The sequence below is a fragment of the Helianthus annuus genome, chromosome 9 (genome assembly GCF_002127325.2).
Source record: "Helianthus annuus cultivar XRQ/B chromosome 9, HanXRQr2.0-SUNRISE, whole genome shotgun sequence".
In the NCBI taxonomy this organism is placed as follows: Eukaryota; Viridiplantae; Streptophyta; class Magnoliopsida; order Asterales; family Asteraceae; genus Helianthus; species Helianthus annuus.
This window is the reverse complement of record NC_035441.2, coordinates 93,924,541-93,941,464: the sequence shown is the minus strand read 5'-3', so window position 1 is coordinate 93,941,464 and position 16,924 is coordinate 93,924,541.

The following is a 16,924-nucleotide window of genomic DNA, read 5'->3' as shown; positions in this document are numbered from 1 at the left end:
TTTTTCTTAGAAAGATGTGGCACGTCATGGATTGCATGTTTCTATTTTATCCGATCGAGGTGGTTGTTTTGTGCTGGGGATAAGACAGACGTTTCAGAAGGCGTTTGGGGTCACAATTGAACCTTAGTACTGCCTCTCACCCTCAGACGGACGGGCCAAGTGATCAAACGATACAGACTTTGGTAGACATGTTGTGCTTGTGTGATGAACTTTGATTAAAAGTTGGAATACTCACTTGCCCTTAGTGGAGTTTTCCTACAATAATATTTATCACACCGCCGATTAGACCGTCTCGTTTGAAGCTTCATATGGACGTAAGTGTCGGTCCCCGTGGTGTGGGCGGAGGCCGGAGATGATCAATTTATTGGCCCGAGTTGGGTCAGGATACCACAGACAAGACCACTCAGATACGTGATTGTATCAAATACGGAAAGGCCACGTCGATAAGCGGCGGGAACCGTTGGAAATTAAGGCTAGACATATGGTGTTATTGAAAGTCTCGCCTTGGAAAGGCGTGGTACGATTGGAAAGCATGGGAAGTGGAACCCACGATGTGTTAGACCTTTCGAGATCCTGGAAAGGATCGGAACTGTTGTTTTCAAAGCTAAAACTTCTAGAGAAACTTAGTAGTAGTGTACACGACATGTTTCACGTGCCTAGTCTTTAGAAGAGACTGACTCAAGAAATAGTCATTAATCCCACAAACAAGATTCACATCAACGACAAACTCCATTTTACAAAAAAAAAACCCTTTTAAGGTTACGGACTGGAAGTCCACAAAACTCGAAGGAGACGTATTAAATTTGTTAAACTTCGTTGGAATTCACATCATGGCCCAGAGTTTACTTGGGAATATGAAGGCCAAATCAAATCTAAGTATTTATACCTATTTCACAACTCCCCTGCAATCTATAACATAGCTTGAATTTCGAGACGAAATTCTTTTAATAGGGGGAGAATGTGAAAACTGACACTTTTCCATGTATTCCGTACAATGATGAACAGTAATCTGTGTTTTAATGACTGTGCATGATTAAAATTAACAAGACGAATGATTTCCTTATTGCCGTCATATACATACCAAGGCAATTCATGTTGCGAGATTTTTATCTTTATTACATGCAACACAGCATGGTACAGTTAGTGCACGAAACAAAGTGAGCACAGTAATCAGACAAACTAGAAGTACTAACGGGAGTTCAGTACTCAGATAGACATGATGTTAAGACACAGAATAAGCCCCAGAACCAAGTGTTACACTAGAATAGTGTGTAGGAAAGTAGGGATTACAAAACTGCCTTCCTAGTGATGATTTAGGTGCCGGAAAGTACCAGAAACACACTAAAACTGTAGAATTCTGTAGGAAAATAACCAAAATTCAGCAATATTCAGCATTTTAACAACTAAATATAATGCAGAAATGTGGTTTAATGGTCCAGAATACCTTCCTAGGTGTTGGGAATCAAAACTGTCATAAAAGACAACATAAAGCACACTAAACTGCGCAATTTAGCACCTTAACGAACCGGTAACCAACTGAACAACCGGACACTACCCGAAACATCAAACTTTCACTAGAAGCATGGTTTTGTGTTACGAAGCTAGTTATGGTCACCGAACATTGTAACACACCCTAAAACACTATAACATCTAAAATCCTAACCATTACACTTATAATCTAACTAGATTGTTAACCTACATTTGAAGCTCAACCAACACCCCCCCCCCATGACCGGTTATTAAAGTGGGCCCCACCCCTTGATTTCTTTGCATTATTTTATTAATATTTGTTGCTAGATTTGGAGCATTATGACCATGAGTTAAACTATTGTTGGAAGATCTTCTTTATAACCACAAGACCATTACCCATCAACGTTTACAACAAACAAACTCACTCAAACTCATCTTCTTCTTCCCCTCATTCTCGGCTCAAGCATCCTCCACACACACCTCCATTTTTATTTCAATCTCAAGCATTCTAAGGTGATCTAAGGGTGTAAGAAGCAAACCTAAGAAGCGTGGAAGCATTGGAAGTTGAAGGACCATCTTGGAGTGCTTTTATCCACCTCAAATCTTCATCACTTTGTTTCTTGTTCTTCCCTAGCCTTGTGCTAGTAGTAAGACTCTTGTAAACTTGATTTTTACTTCATATCTTGTTGGTTAAAAGATTATGTAAGTTTCTAAACATGAAGATCATGAAGAAACAAGAAGATGGTTCTTAACATAAAGCTTAACAACATAAAATCTAAGTTGATTTAGTGTATGTGTGTATCTTGGTTGTTGATTTCTTGTGATTATGATGTTAATTATCATAAGAAACTTGCTAGATTGTGATTAAACACATGACCTAGCAAGTGAAAGGATGAATGTTGTGAAAAATCAAAGTGATCATCATTTATGTAAACATGAACTTGAAAGATGAAGTTGTTTTTATGTAAGATGATGATGGATAAATAATATAAGACTTACAAATGGATGATTTCAAAAATAATTTTCGCAAGAAACCAAGTTTATTTACAAGATTTACAAAGTCATGATTTCTAAGGAAACTAATCTTATTTTTGGGGTTAAATCAAGACTAGAAACATGATTGTAACAATAAAAATACAAGAGAATTGTTTTTAGAAAAATCATCCTACAAGTTGTAAAGGACCAAACTTTGCAAGAATGTGATTTACAAACAAATAACCACATTTTTAAGAGTAACTAAACCTACTAAATAACATACTAAATTACTACAATTTTTTACAAAGTTTCAAGTTCATGTCATAGTATAAATTTCATATTTTTGGCACATGGTGTGACAACCCTCATAAATCCAGGTATCCGTACAATTAATTAATATTGATTAATGCTTAATGACTGTGCTTAATTACAACTGGTGACTTAAACTGCTTTTTGATTTCTGCATCATATTTCCATGTGTATCACATGTTGCATACTGTCACACTATTTATCACATACAAACTTTAGTGACATAAACGATGCACAAAGCACGGTTAGCATAGTTAGCGGATAACTCAGGAAAATGCTGACAATGTCAGTACATAGACAGACAGTGTTTTGAGACCCTGTAAGGGCCAGAGACAAGGTACTACACTAGTATGGTGTGTAGGGAAGTAAGGATCATAAAACTGCGTCACTAGGTGATAGTTTAAGTGCCGGAAAGTGCTTAAAACCCACTAAAAGTGCATAATTCTGCATATTTCACCAAAATTCAGCTTTTTAACAAGCTAGTAATGTGCAGAAAATTGACAAAAATGGTCCTGTATGCTTTCCTAAGTGTCGGGAATTAAAAGTGTCACAAAAGGGTACTTAAAGAACACTAAACGGAATAACTTGACACTTTAACGAACCGGTATCTAACCGAACAACCGGACATTACCCGGAACACCAAAATTATACTAAAAGCATTGTTTTTATTTCCCTGAGCTAGTTATGGTTCCCAAACACTCTAACATACTATATAATGCATCCTACACTTAAAACACTAGATTTTACACTTAACCTCCAACTATTTACCTACATTATCATTCAAAGTTACAATTAACCCCCCCCCCCTTCATGATTTACGGCCCAAGAGTGGCCCCCACCCTCAAGATTGCATGATCTACTTAAATCTTCATTAGATTTTGCTTAGATTACATAAGATCATGTATGTACTTTCAAGAACACTAGACCCATTGGACAATACTCAAATTAGAGATTATAAGTAAGCATCACCATCAACACTTCACCTTCACTTCCTTCTCTCTCCCTCTCTTAAGGCTCTCGGCCGAACACCCCCTTCTCACCATCATCATCATCAAATCTTGTTCATCATTGCTAAGGCATCTCAAAGGTGTTAAGCTTCATACATAGGAGCTTGGAACTCTTGGATCTTGAAGGACCACTCACACAAGCTTTTATCCACTCCATCTTCACACTTGTTTCTTCCCTAGCTTAGATCTAGTAGTAAGATCCTTTTTAACCTTGTTTACTTCCATTTTTGATTGGTTAAAAGATGTGTTATGATGAAAATCACTAGAACAATAAAAGACATGAACAAGAACCATGAAACATACGCTTACATATGATGATATCTTGGTGAAATGATGTTGTTTAGTATATGTATAATGTTTGATTGTTGTTTACTAGAGATTGTGATGTTGATCATCATATGGAACTTGCTAGATTGTGATTAAACACATGATCTAGCAAGAGAGAGGATGATTATATGACAACATAAGATATTCATCTTCTTGCATGAACATGAACTTGATGAATAAAGAGATTTCCTGTAAAATAATAAACAAAGTGAGTCAGTAACCTTATGGATCCAAGACTTATGAATGATTTTCCAAAAGAAGCAAGTTTAAAATATGATTTTTGGAAGATCATGGTTTTTACTTAAACTTACACTATTTTTAGCGATAAAATAAGTGTAGAAACACTTACGAAACAAGAAGATCTAATAAATAAACGTTTTTGTAAAAAATGTTTACAAGTTGTAAACATCTAAAACTTTCAAGAATGAAGTTTATCAAGAAGTAAATATATTTTGGAGGGTAACTAAGGCTACTAGACATACCACCAAGTTACTGCAAGTTTCTACGAAAACCCAAGTTCATGATCTTTATCTAGATAACTAGTTTTTTCACTTGGTAAGTATAATATTGTTTAGGGTTGATTTTTGATTATTGTGTGTTGATTTTGAAAAGAAAATGATATGCTAAATAGCATGGACACCTCCATTTTCAAAGGAAACTATGGCAAAATTTTCTAAAAATACAAACACTTAGAAAATATTTTCTAAACAAATATTTGCAAGCATGTTTTAACCTTGGTTTTCCATACAAACCTTGCCATAGATTTTGTTACAAAAATACAAGTATTGGAGGTTGGTTTTTGTAAATAAAAATGGATATATATATATATATATATATATATATATATATATATATATTATAATAAGACACTTGTGTGAATATTTGTATACTTTGTGAAATAGTTATATTATTCTAGGGTAAAATAATATAACTTAACTTAATACCAAGAACTTACAATCCAAAATAATACCAAAGATCACAAGGAATAATTATATAAGTTACACACTTAAATATTGTGGAATAGAACGCAAAGACGTAACTTACGAAATATTCCGAAGAATACCGTTACAAATACATTTTTGGTAAATATTATTTTGGAAACGAAAGAAGTGAAAATATGATTTTTGTACATTTTACCAAGTTATATCATATTTTCGACAAAAGAAAATATATTATTTTTGGGAAAAACATATATTTTCTTGGAATACACTATTTTTGACAAATAAGTGTGTGTGTGTGTGTGTGTATATATATATATATATATATATATTCTAAAGTAAGACTTGAAAATATATTATTTCGAGAATACGAAAAGTACATGTATAAAATACCCCCATCCTTGGGAAGGAAATACGAAGTTAAATACTCGAAAAGTATTGTTACGAAATATTGTTAAACAAATTATTCCAAAATTAAATATAATTTAGAGTTAAAATAATTATTATTTTAACAAGCAATTATAACTTGGAATAATATTGGTAACATAAGAAACGCAACTCAAAAACATTAAACTCTAAGCCAAGGCACGACCCGTTCGTCTAATAGACGTTAGTACACTGTAGGTAGTCGTGTTAGCTGCGGAGGTTTGGGTTGCCGGTACTGAAGACGCATTACTGTGAGTTCATGTCCCCCTTTTCTTTTAACTGTTTTCAGTTTTATACTTCGGGGGTGAAATACATGTTACAATTATTACAAACATTTTATACATGGTATGAATAGCTTAAGGAGGGTTTACTGCTTGATCATGTGAAAGGTGGGTATAACACTTAAGGCCATTAATCCTCGTCGTAGAACCGAGGGACATGAGTGATAGATCTATTGGGGTGTAGCGAGCCCACAACCATGGGGACCAGGGTGGCCCATAGGGTGACTATGTCTTCCAGCCGAAGGCCCGGTACAAATCTGCTAGATTTGAGTCTTCCTACACCATTTCACACATACCATTGGCTTTGCAACCCATTGGTGATCTGTTTTTTCCTTATTGCTATATACCAGAGACTTTCATACATACAGACATACTTTAAAGGTTTACTCATACACATACACATACACATACACATACACATACACATACACATACACATACACATGAACTTGCTCAACTTTTGTTGATGTTTTTCAAACTACATGTATTTCAGGGAACTAGTGGATGTGGCAGTGGTATGCATATGTCTTCAAGCTGCGTCATGAATAAAAGATGTTATCCATGGTTGTTGAGTTTAGAGGGTGCATCCTAATACTGGACGGGATACATGTTTCTAAACTCAGGTTTTATTTAAGTCTTTTGTGGAGTCTTTATGAACTCAGTTAAACAAGTCATGCTTTGTAATTTAAATTTGGTATCAATGTCTTCAGACAAGTATGCGTGATATTTCAAAACTTAATTAATGGATGAACATCTACTATTTTTATCATATAGCGTTGTTATGATTGAATGTTATGGTATTAAGAAGTCACACCAATAACCACGCTTCCGCAAAAGTCAGCGTATGACAGCTTGGTATCAGAGCTTCGATCGTATCGAACTAGGATTCTTTCTCGAGTCTAGACTACAATCATTAGGGCTCTCACGAAAACATTTTTTTTTACATTGCATACACAAAATGTCCAGATCCAGGGAACAAACATTTTTACAAACAAAAGGCACAAAAACATATTTCAAGGTTATATTTATAATTCAGTCTTAGAGACTGGGGGAGTCAGTCTTAGAGACTGGGGAGCTTCAGTCTTAGAGACTGGGGAGGTTCAGTCTTAGAGACTGGAGAGGTTTAGTCTTAGAGACTGGGGAAATTAAGTCTTAGAGACTAGAGAAGTTTAGTCTGAGAGACTGGGTAGTTTAGTTCGGGAAACTGGGGAGTAAAACAACTCAAATCTCGCAGATCATTCACTTTAACTAAACAAGAAACTAAGGTAGAAATAGCACGCAGATCACTTTAACTACTTGTTTTACTGATTTGACGCTGATTACACTTCAAATCTCGCACCGGCAGAACTTCGGCACGTTTTCACTAACTGTTACAACTCAGATCGCTCTTGAGGTATATATAGAAAGCTGGAACCGCTTATTGGACAGACCCAATAAGCGGCCCACACATGTAGTTCGAGCGGTCCATACAAGTTACCAATCGGGCGGTCCGTACATGTCCATCCGAGCGACCCTAACATCTAATTTGACTCTATAAGCGATCCAACATCTAAAACCTATACATTTTCACTATTTCTAGTATTACGTGCCCAGATCTATCATTCTAAGACTGTGACTCGATACAAGACGGAATCAGCAGATGTAGTGCACCAACAGACTCCCCCTCAGATGTTGATGGAGTCTATTATCGAGTCACACCAATGCTGCATCTTCAAATCTTCTGTCTTGATCAGTCTTTGGGCTTCTATCTCTTAGGCTTTAGAACACTCTAAGACTCGAACGAAGATGTAGTCGACAGACAACTGCACCAACAGACTCCCCCTTGAATGTTGACGGAATCTTCAGTGAGAGTCTTCACCATGACATTCTCGGATATTGTTCGGTCTTCTTCAAGAATTCTGCCTGGATCTATCTTTCTTTGGCTATAACTTTCATCAGGCTCCCCCTATCACCCTGCTAGGATAGTCGTCTGGGATTTGTTACCACCATAGAAATCATCTCCTGGCTTTTTCTGTTCAGCTCATCATCTGCATCATCTCAAACACTCTATCACAAACAAATAAAGTTGTGATTCAACTTAATGAATCAACAAATCATTTGAGAATTTTTACAAATTAAACACTAATCACAAATTTGAAACATTTCAATTTCTAATTCAAATTAAAAAAATTAATGAATCATTTTAAACATTTCAAATGTCTTAACCAACCTGTATGTTCATCAAGTTTAGCCTTTGAGATTTTGAAAATCAGCTCTTCACCATCAGTTGTCGAAAATCTTTTTGGATTTTTGAAAATATGAAACATAAATGCAAAGACAGAAATTTAAATGCAAAACAAACATATTTTTGTGAGTTTGTGCAAGAGGATCATATCAGTTTTTGAGACATAACACAAGCACCGTTAAGCTTTTAATCGTTTTAAGTTCTAAACGATTCACGTAGATTGACGATATAATTGTCCTCTTAAATTTTCATACAATTTTCAATCTATTCAGGATACTATTTAGGTATTTTATGAACTTAGTTCAATTCATGTGTCCCACCTCTTGAATATACTCCCGTATCCAGAATCCCAATATTCAGTCTTACAGGTATGAACACTACAATGATGTCTGTACATAAATTAGGGGAAAGATGCGAGAACTGAGGGATCTCAGGTCAGAACTTCCGTTCAGCAGAGAGATATCAGCTTCGACTTAGCAGTGTGTCCCCTTTAGAGGATCTTTTCAGCTACAACAGATGATTATCAATTTTATTGTCTAATCAACTGAGGGCTTTATGCTATATTTCAAGCATTTTGTGGAAAGTATTAGCCAAGGACTAGGTCAGAACTACCGTTCAGCAGAAGTCCCGGAATAATACCCCAGACATCATAGAGTATAAACACCTAGTATATCAGAATACGAGACCTTTCAAACGAGATTTCAGGGGTTACCTATATATCCAAGTAGTGTTCCCCACGAATTTCATAAGTTTGAAATTTTAGGTTTATATCCCGAATAAATCTACTAAATGTACAAAAACCTATCGTCACATCATCAGTGAGACCGTTTATCACATTTGGCATTACATTTCTTTAGCGTGCTGTGATAGTCCAACTGATTTACTATCATTTCCTCTTGTTTCGCAACAAAACTCATTTTTACAATTTTTCAATTTTTTACATTTTCAAATTTTCTAATTTTTTTAAAATTTTTCTCCCCCTAAAATCAAAATATGTTTCAATTTTGATTTTCTGGGAAAATTTGAAACAAACTGTACAAAAATTGACAACTTGATGAGAATCGCATCAATTCTCCATCCACATAGCGTAAACAATCAGAACTCCCCCTCACAACAAACTATTTTCCCATTGTGATCTCAAAACACTTAAGTTTGTTTTAATCAAAATGGTTTTTTTCGGAAAACTTAGTTTGTTTACCAAACAGTTTAGGTACGGGGTTACTTCATCATCTTGTTTTCTTCACAAAAGTAGGAAAATCCAAGTACAAGTTAATGTCCTTGATTTACCATATGCAGTCCAGAATCCTCTGTACCACTTGTAAAACATTCACAAACACAACCAAACCTCTTTACCGTTTGCATGATTGACGTTACCGAATAAAATTGAAGAAAGATGCCGATTCATGATCCACGATACCATCTTGGGATCTCCGGCAAGTCAGGTTTTTCTATTTGAATAGTTTCACCCAAGCCTGACCAGTCTTGGGTGATTTTGAATTCTTGTTCAACAATGGTGGAAAATTTTTCTCGTCCATTGTTAAACTAGAATTCTCGACCTTTACCTCAACACATGGCTCTTCTGGTTTTACCATACCAGAATCGTTGCCTGAATGTGGCTTGTCTGACTTTAATGAGTCAGATTCATCGCCGACATGTGGCTCCTTTGTTCCCGAAGAAACAGATTCATCGCCAGGAAGTGAAAACTTCACTTTCTTCTTTTTCTCCTCTTTTGTCCTCAGATTTGTATCTGATGAACTCTTTTTGCTTGTCTTTGCAAATGAGGGAGTTGATTCATCAGCACTCTTCTTCGATCTATCGGGTGAACCCGAGGACAAAATCTTTTCGAGATATTCTCTCGTTTTCTTTCTCTTTTTCCTCAGTCGGTCTTTCTGCCCCTGAGAAAGCTTCACTTTTGTTTCTTGAACTTTAGATTCTTTGACTTTCTGTTCTTTGACATTTTGACCCGAAGCTTTCAATTCATTGGGCTTGACAACGACTGGTATTTTCTTTGCCATTTTCTGAGAATTGGCCCTCAATCTTTCATGCGATCTCCTTGGGCAATCTCGGGCAATGTGACCTTTGATATTGCAATTATAGCACCTCTTGGTTTCATAACTCCAGTATTGGCAGTTAACAGCAATATGCCCCTGATATCCGCAGCTGTAGCATACCCTGTTATCATACCAGTTACCACCGTTGTACCAAACATTCAAATCGTAACATTGTTTGGCCTGGTGGTACTCATTCCTCAAATTTGCTGGTTTTGACGCTTTAGCACTGTGGTTCGTCCTGCACACAACAATTTTTGAATTTTCATTTTCTACTTTTTGTAATTTTTTCTTTTGATTGGATGATCGTACTGATGAGTTTTTTTCTTCATTTTTAAATTTTTGTTTCTGTTTTACAATCGTCTTCACAGGTTTTTGCTTAGAGCATTCTCCTTTTTCAGTCGAGTGTAAAACAGTTTTCTGAAATTTTTCTCTTAATTTTGAAATTGTTTTCTTTTTCTTAATTTCAGCATCAAACTCTGTCTCAGACTCATCTGCTGAATAAAATTTCTCATTTTCCTCATCAGTTTTCTCATCACAATCTTCAACTTTGACTTTGTCAAAGTTTGTAGCATTTTCACTCATCGGAACTGAATTGATTGGTTTTGGACAGGGAAAATTCAAACTGTCAGATTTAGTCACAAAACCTATCAATTTCTTCTCAAGTTTTTCAATTTTGTTCCTTGAATTCTCAGCTTCACTTTCAAGTTGAGATATTCTCCCAAAATTAGACTTGATAGTTTTTTCATTATCATTCTTCAAATTTTCAAGAACAGATTTTTCATTTATCAAAACTTTTATCTATTCCTGAAATTTTGATTTATTCGCTTTCAGATTCTTGTTTTCAAGTTTAATCCAGAAATCTAAATCTTCTGAAGATTTCTGTTTGCTTTCAAGCTCTTTTACCAACTCTTTGATTTTCTTTTGAGCGCTTTCACCTTCTTTTTCAAGTTCGACAATCTTCTGAAGATGGGAATTTATCATTTTCTGTTTTTCAATGTTGTTTTTACTGAACACATTTCTCCCATCTTCAAGAATTTTCATTTGCCCTTCAAATTCTTGATTTTTCAATGTCAGACTGTTAAAATCAACCAACAGTTTGTCATTTTCAGCTTTCAACTTCTCACAATTTTCTTTCAGAATAAGAAACTGATTTTCAACAACGTGCTTCTCGTCTTTCAACTTTTTGACTTCAGATGCCAAACTTGCCATATCTTTCACGAGTTTGTCATTGTCTGTCTTAAAGTTGTCACATGTTGAGCACATTGTTTCATTCTCCACCGATTCTTCAGCTTTTGAAGTTTCTTCTTCCTTTGCTATGAATGTACCTGCACAGAACATTTTAACGAAATCAAAAGGATTTCCATTATTATCAATATAACAACCTCGTTTGAAATCGTATTTCAGCACATGTTTTGCCCTGATACATTTAGTGACCCTTTTGTGCATCTCTTCAATCACATCTGAACTTAGATCTAGCACATTATACTCCAAAACCTTGATCAAATCTTTCTTTTTCTTTCTAACTTCAAGTTCATGAGCTTTAAGTTTGCTGATGAATTGATTTAGAGGTAGTTTTGAAAAATTTGAGTTCTCTCTTAAATTCTTCAAACATTCACCCCATTCAATCGGTAATGCATCTGCAAATTTTTCCAATTTTTCAACATTTGACGGATATATCTCATGATCTTTCAGATAATTCAGTAAAACACTATATCGGTCTTTAAGATCATCCAACGTTTCGTCTTTCAAACACACAAAATATTTGAACCTTTTTGCCCATCCATCTTTGCTCACTTTCCTATACCCCTCATCTAGAAATCCGTGATGCCAATCATTAAATCTTTCGAAATAATAGTTCTCCTGTTAATCAAACATCATTGCCATGTTTCGCAAAAACCTGACACGTGTTTGTTGACAAATAAGCGAGCTAAGTGTGATGGAAAAGCAGACCAATATGATCAGATGAGCGGACCGGATGAGTCCAAATAAGCGGGCCGGACACACTGTACAATTTGGAGCGATCCAAGAAGAAAGTCCGATCGAGCGGTTCAAGATGTTAACCGGACGAGCGGTTCAAGATGTTGATCAGATAAGCAGCTTACAAAGTGAATTTGAAGCGGTCCAAGATCAATCCGACCGAATGAGCGATTCACAATGGTCCGGATAAGCGGTCCAAAGATGAAATTTTGAGCGAACCAGGTCAACCGATCGAATGAGCGGTCCACACAACGTCCGGATGAGCGGTTCAGAACTGTTCGGTCGAGCGATTCATACTATGTCCGAATAAGCGGTTCATGCAATCGGACCTGTTTTTTCTTTGAATTTTGGCTCCAAACTTTCAAGGGTTTATCTCTATGCTATCGCGCACAATCTGTGAAAAATTGAGCGAATTCCGACCGTGAAATCTTCCCGAATCAGAAAAAGAAGGTGTAGAAGTAAGAAAAAGTGACAAAATCTGGCTAATTTCTGCAGAGAACCTCCTCCTGAGCTCTGATACCACTTGTAGGATCGTATTCTGACCCAAACGAGTCGTTCAGAGGCTTTCTCCTTGGTTTCAGGTGCGGAATAACAAGAAACTAAGGTAGAAATAGCACACAGATCACTTTAACTACTTGTTTTACTGATTTGACGCTGATTACACTTCAAATCTCGCACCGGCAGAACTTCGGCACGTTTTCACTAACTGTTACAACTCAGATCGCTCTTGAGGTATATATAGACAGCTGGAACCGCTTATTGGACAGACCCAATAAGCGGCCCACACATGTAGTTCGAGCGGTCCATACAAGTTACCACTCGAGCGGTCCGTACATGTCCATCCGAGTGACCCTAACATCTAATTTGACTCTATAAGTGATCCAACATCTAAAACCTATACATTTTCACTATTTGTAGTATTACGTGCCCAGATCTATCATTCTAAGACTGTGACTCGATACAAGACGGAATCAGCAGATGTAGTGCACCAACAGTTTAGTCTAAGAGACTAGGGAGTCCAGTCTGAGAGGCTGGGTGGGATAGTCTGGGATACTAGGATGAATACACGCTTACCTTGTTATGACTTACATGCTTATTTGATGATTATTGATATATATGCATATGTGTGATTGTTTTGTCACAAACACTATGTCATCTTCTTCTAAGAGTGGAGTATCTGATACATTAGACCCTATGGCCATAGTCTCGGATGACGAGATAGCCACAGACCCTGAGATTTTCACTTCAGACACTACGAGCAGCGACATTTGATGACTTTCAACCATTCGCTTTACCAGATTTTGGAGATGATATACCACTAGAGGATGGTCTTCCTGACGGGGATCTACTTCTTGTTCAGATCCCTGCTCCTTTTCCTCATGTTGCATTTCCTCTTGAGGATTTGCCTCTTGACGCTATGTCCGACGATGACATAGATCTTTTCATTGAGGGTCCCCCTGTGGGTGCCCATGATGTTGGAGTTCCAGTCGCCGATGTCATTGCTGTACCGATTGTTGAGGTTCCTATTGTTGAGATTTCATCTGACCAGTCTGGTGCCGATTCGTTTGAGTCTGTCTCATCTTCTACACTGCACGCACTGGGATTACAACGTTATCCCACTGACTCTGACTCCGACACCGCTATGTCAGCTACACCTGTTCCTCTGTAGGATTTCGAGTTGGAGGACGAGCTTGACCCTATCTTTCCACACGACTTTGATCCTGGCCATGGGATTGAGTTTGTCCCTGACGAGCAGCCTTTTGAGGCACATGTTGATCCTGATGTGGATCCTGAGCATGAGGTCGATTTCGTTCCTGATGATCAGCTCTTTGATGTACCTGCTGATCTTGAGTTTGCTCCAGCTGACCCTGAGCCTGAGATTGCACCAGAGCCCATACCTGCTCAAGATCCTCTATCGGAGCACGATCACATTGTCATACCAGTTGTTGCACCACCTTTGCCTGACCCTCTACCTGCACGCGTAGACCACGCTCCTTTTGCTACCCATATAGATCCTAGATATGCACACACCCACAATGGGTGGATCGAGGACGACGATGACTATACTCCTTTTGTTAGACCTGTCACTCCTCCACCAGCACCTGTACATGCACCCATTGACATTGCTTAGTTTCACCCACATGAGTCAGACATTCACCACACGGATCTACCAGTCACGTTCCTTCAGGATATCCCTCCTCCCTATCCCGGGGAAGGACCATCGAGTCAGCAGCCCAGTCAAAATACCACCTGTGTCAGCAGCCGATCATTTCATGCCACAATTTACACACACTGCTCCATCTTCTGCGCCCACGGGCGAGCCACTGATTTGGTTTCCGCCCAACGTGATGCCTGTGTCTGATCCATACCATCCCTTCCACATTGGATACTCAAGGGATGATATGCTTTTGTCCTTTCAGCTCCAGTAGGAGATGCTGTGTAGGCGAGTCATGGAGTTAGAGAGGATCCCGCGTCCTCCGTCTTGCACTTCCCAGTCACCATTTGCGGCTCCACTTCCTCCACTCCTGCCATACCCAGATTTTGATGTCCATGTTTTTACTTTGGAGCAGCAGGTTCCCTATCTGCTGCGTATTGTTCATGCACTCGAGGAGGATTTAGCGCATTTGCGCAGGTTGCTTTTTGTTCCTCCACCTCCTCCTCCTCCACCATCAGCTTAGGGATTTTTGGTTTTATGCAGATAGGATACTTTTGATGAGTGTGCAACTATTGAGCCAGATTGCACAGCTTTTGAAGACCACAGTGTGACTTTTGACTTATTGACTTTTAACTGATGTAGTTTGTTAGACAATTCGGACAAGGGTGATGTGACCCTTAGTATCTTTGATGGATGATATATTGCGGTACATGTAAAACTGTACTTGTGGTCTTGATATATGAAAGCTCAATCGCAACATTCTCATTATATACGTTGTTGGAACTACTTGTTTGTGTTATGATATGGGATGTTATGTGTATACTTGTGTTGATAAATGGTATTACAAATGCATGTTACATACTTACTATACTTATTATGACCTGAGTGATGCGAACTTTGTTGGGATTGAACCCTATCAGAGGAACATATAATTAAAGCCAAAACTGGATCAGGTCAGTGGATCCAGAATAAGCAGATGTTATGCATACAAGTCTCTCCCCTTGAAAGTGGTTTCAACATCTGCTGACCTCCTATCTACTGATCATACAAACTGCTGACCTACAACTACTAATCAAGACAAAGACTGATGAAGAACTAAAGCCCTGCTGCCCAATTTACTGCCTTGAGTCAAGCACTGCTGATCATGACAAGTACTGCTGGGTTCACAGCAGTGGAAGGATGCAACAACAGTTTTGTTTACTTTATGTAATGTATTGTAATATCAGTAGTTAGCATAGCAGAGGTTGTGTAGATCAGAGGTTAGAGTTTGTTAGGAGGTTAGATGTTACTTTCATAGTGACGTCAGCTTAGATGCTTCAGTGGTTTGTTCGTGCCTATAAAGAGAACAATGCTCTGTACTTTTCTATTAGCTCTTTCACCATCTTCTTCCTGCACGAACAAATATTGTGAGCTCAAGCTAAGGGGGACTTTGTATTCATTCATGCATTGTAATCGTTATTGAAATAAATTCAATCTTTCGGTTCTTTGTTGAAAATGTTTGATTAAATCAATTCTCCTGTTTGATTGTGTACAAAGTTTGTTTCCATTATAATTCCGCTGCACAACTCATTCATCTTCATCTTATTTCAAACGTAAAACACAATCAAAACCAAACTCAGATCCTAACAATTGGTACCAGAGCTTGGACAGTCAAATTTGATTTAACAATCATTTTGACATAAATAGTTCAGCTCGCAATAGTTGATACTGATAGTTTGTTCGTTTCGTTGAAAAACAGAGCAAGGTTTCATCACCATTAAAGTTGATTAATCAGTGCCTGCAAAACAACCAGGATGACGTCACAATCACAAGATGATAAAAATAACATTGGCTCTTTGTTTAAACCACCTATGCTTAAACGTAATGAATACAACATCTGGGAGAGAAGGATGGGTCACATCCTTGCTCAACAGAATACTGTATGTTGGAGGTCTGTTGTTTTTGGTCTGCATATTCCCATGGTGCCAAGTGCTGAGGATACAAAGAAGTTCGTACCAAAACCACCTGAAAATTATACAGAAACTGATTTTCAGAAGTTCGAACTCGATGCCAAAGCATTTAGCATCATTGCATCTGCATTGCCCAATGAAATCTATGCTGGACTGTTACATTGTAACAGTGCCAAAGAGCTATGGGATGCGTTGAAGGAACAGTTTGGGGGGACGGAAGAGGTTATTGAAAATAACAGGGAAATTCTGAATAAGCAGTATGAAACATTTTGTTACATCAAGGGTGAATCATTGACCCAACAGTTTGAACGTTTTAGCTGTCTCATTAGTGAACTAAGGCTTGTTAAAGTTACATTTCCTAACTCAACACAAAATAGCAGGTTCCTTAGATCACTACCTGAAAAATGGGACACAATTGCTTTTGTGACTAGAAACTCAGCTGAGTTCAAAGATCTGACCCTGACCCAACTTCATGGTAAACTCTTGACCTATGAAAGGGAGTTAAATCAGAAAAGGAAGTTACAAGAGTCTGGCAAAGTTGCTGATGATTATTCATTTGGTAACACTGCTTTACTTGGTCAGGAAGAATCTGGTAGCAACAGTAAGGATCAGAGTTTTGATCATTTTATTGACATAACTGCTGGTTTTAACAACTCTAATTCTCACTCTGCAAATTATTCTTTCACTGCAAATTGTGAAAACCAGATGTCACATAACTTGTGCTTTGAACTAAATGATTTGCAACATTTTGATCCCACTGACTTAGAAGAGATGGACATTTTGCATCAATTGGCTTTGCTTAGTGTTAGAACAAGCAAATTCTACAAAAGAACAG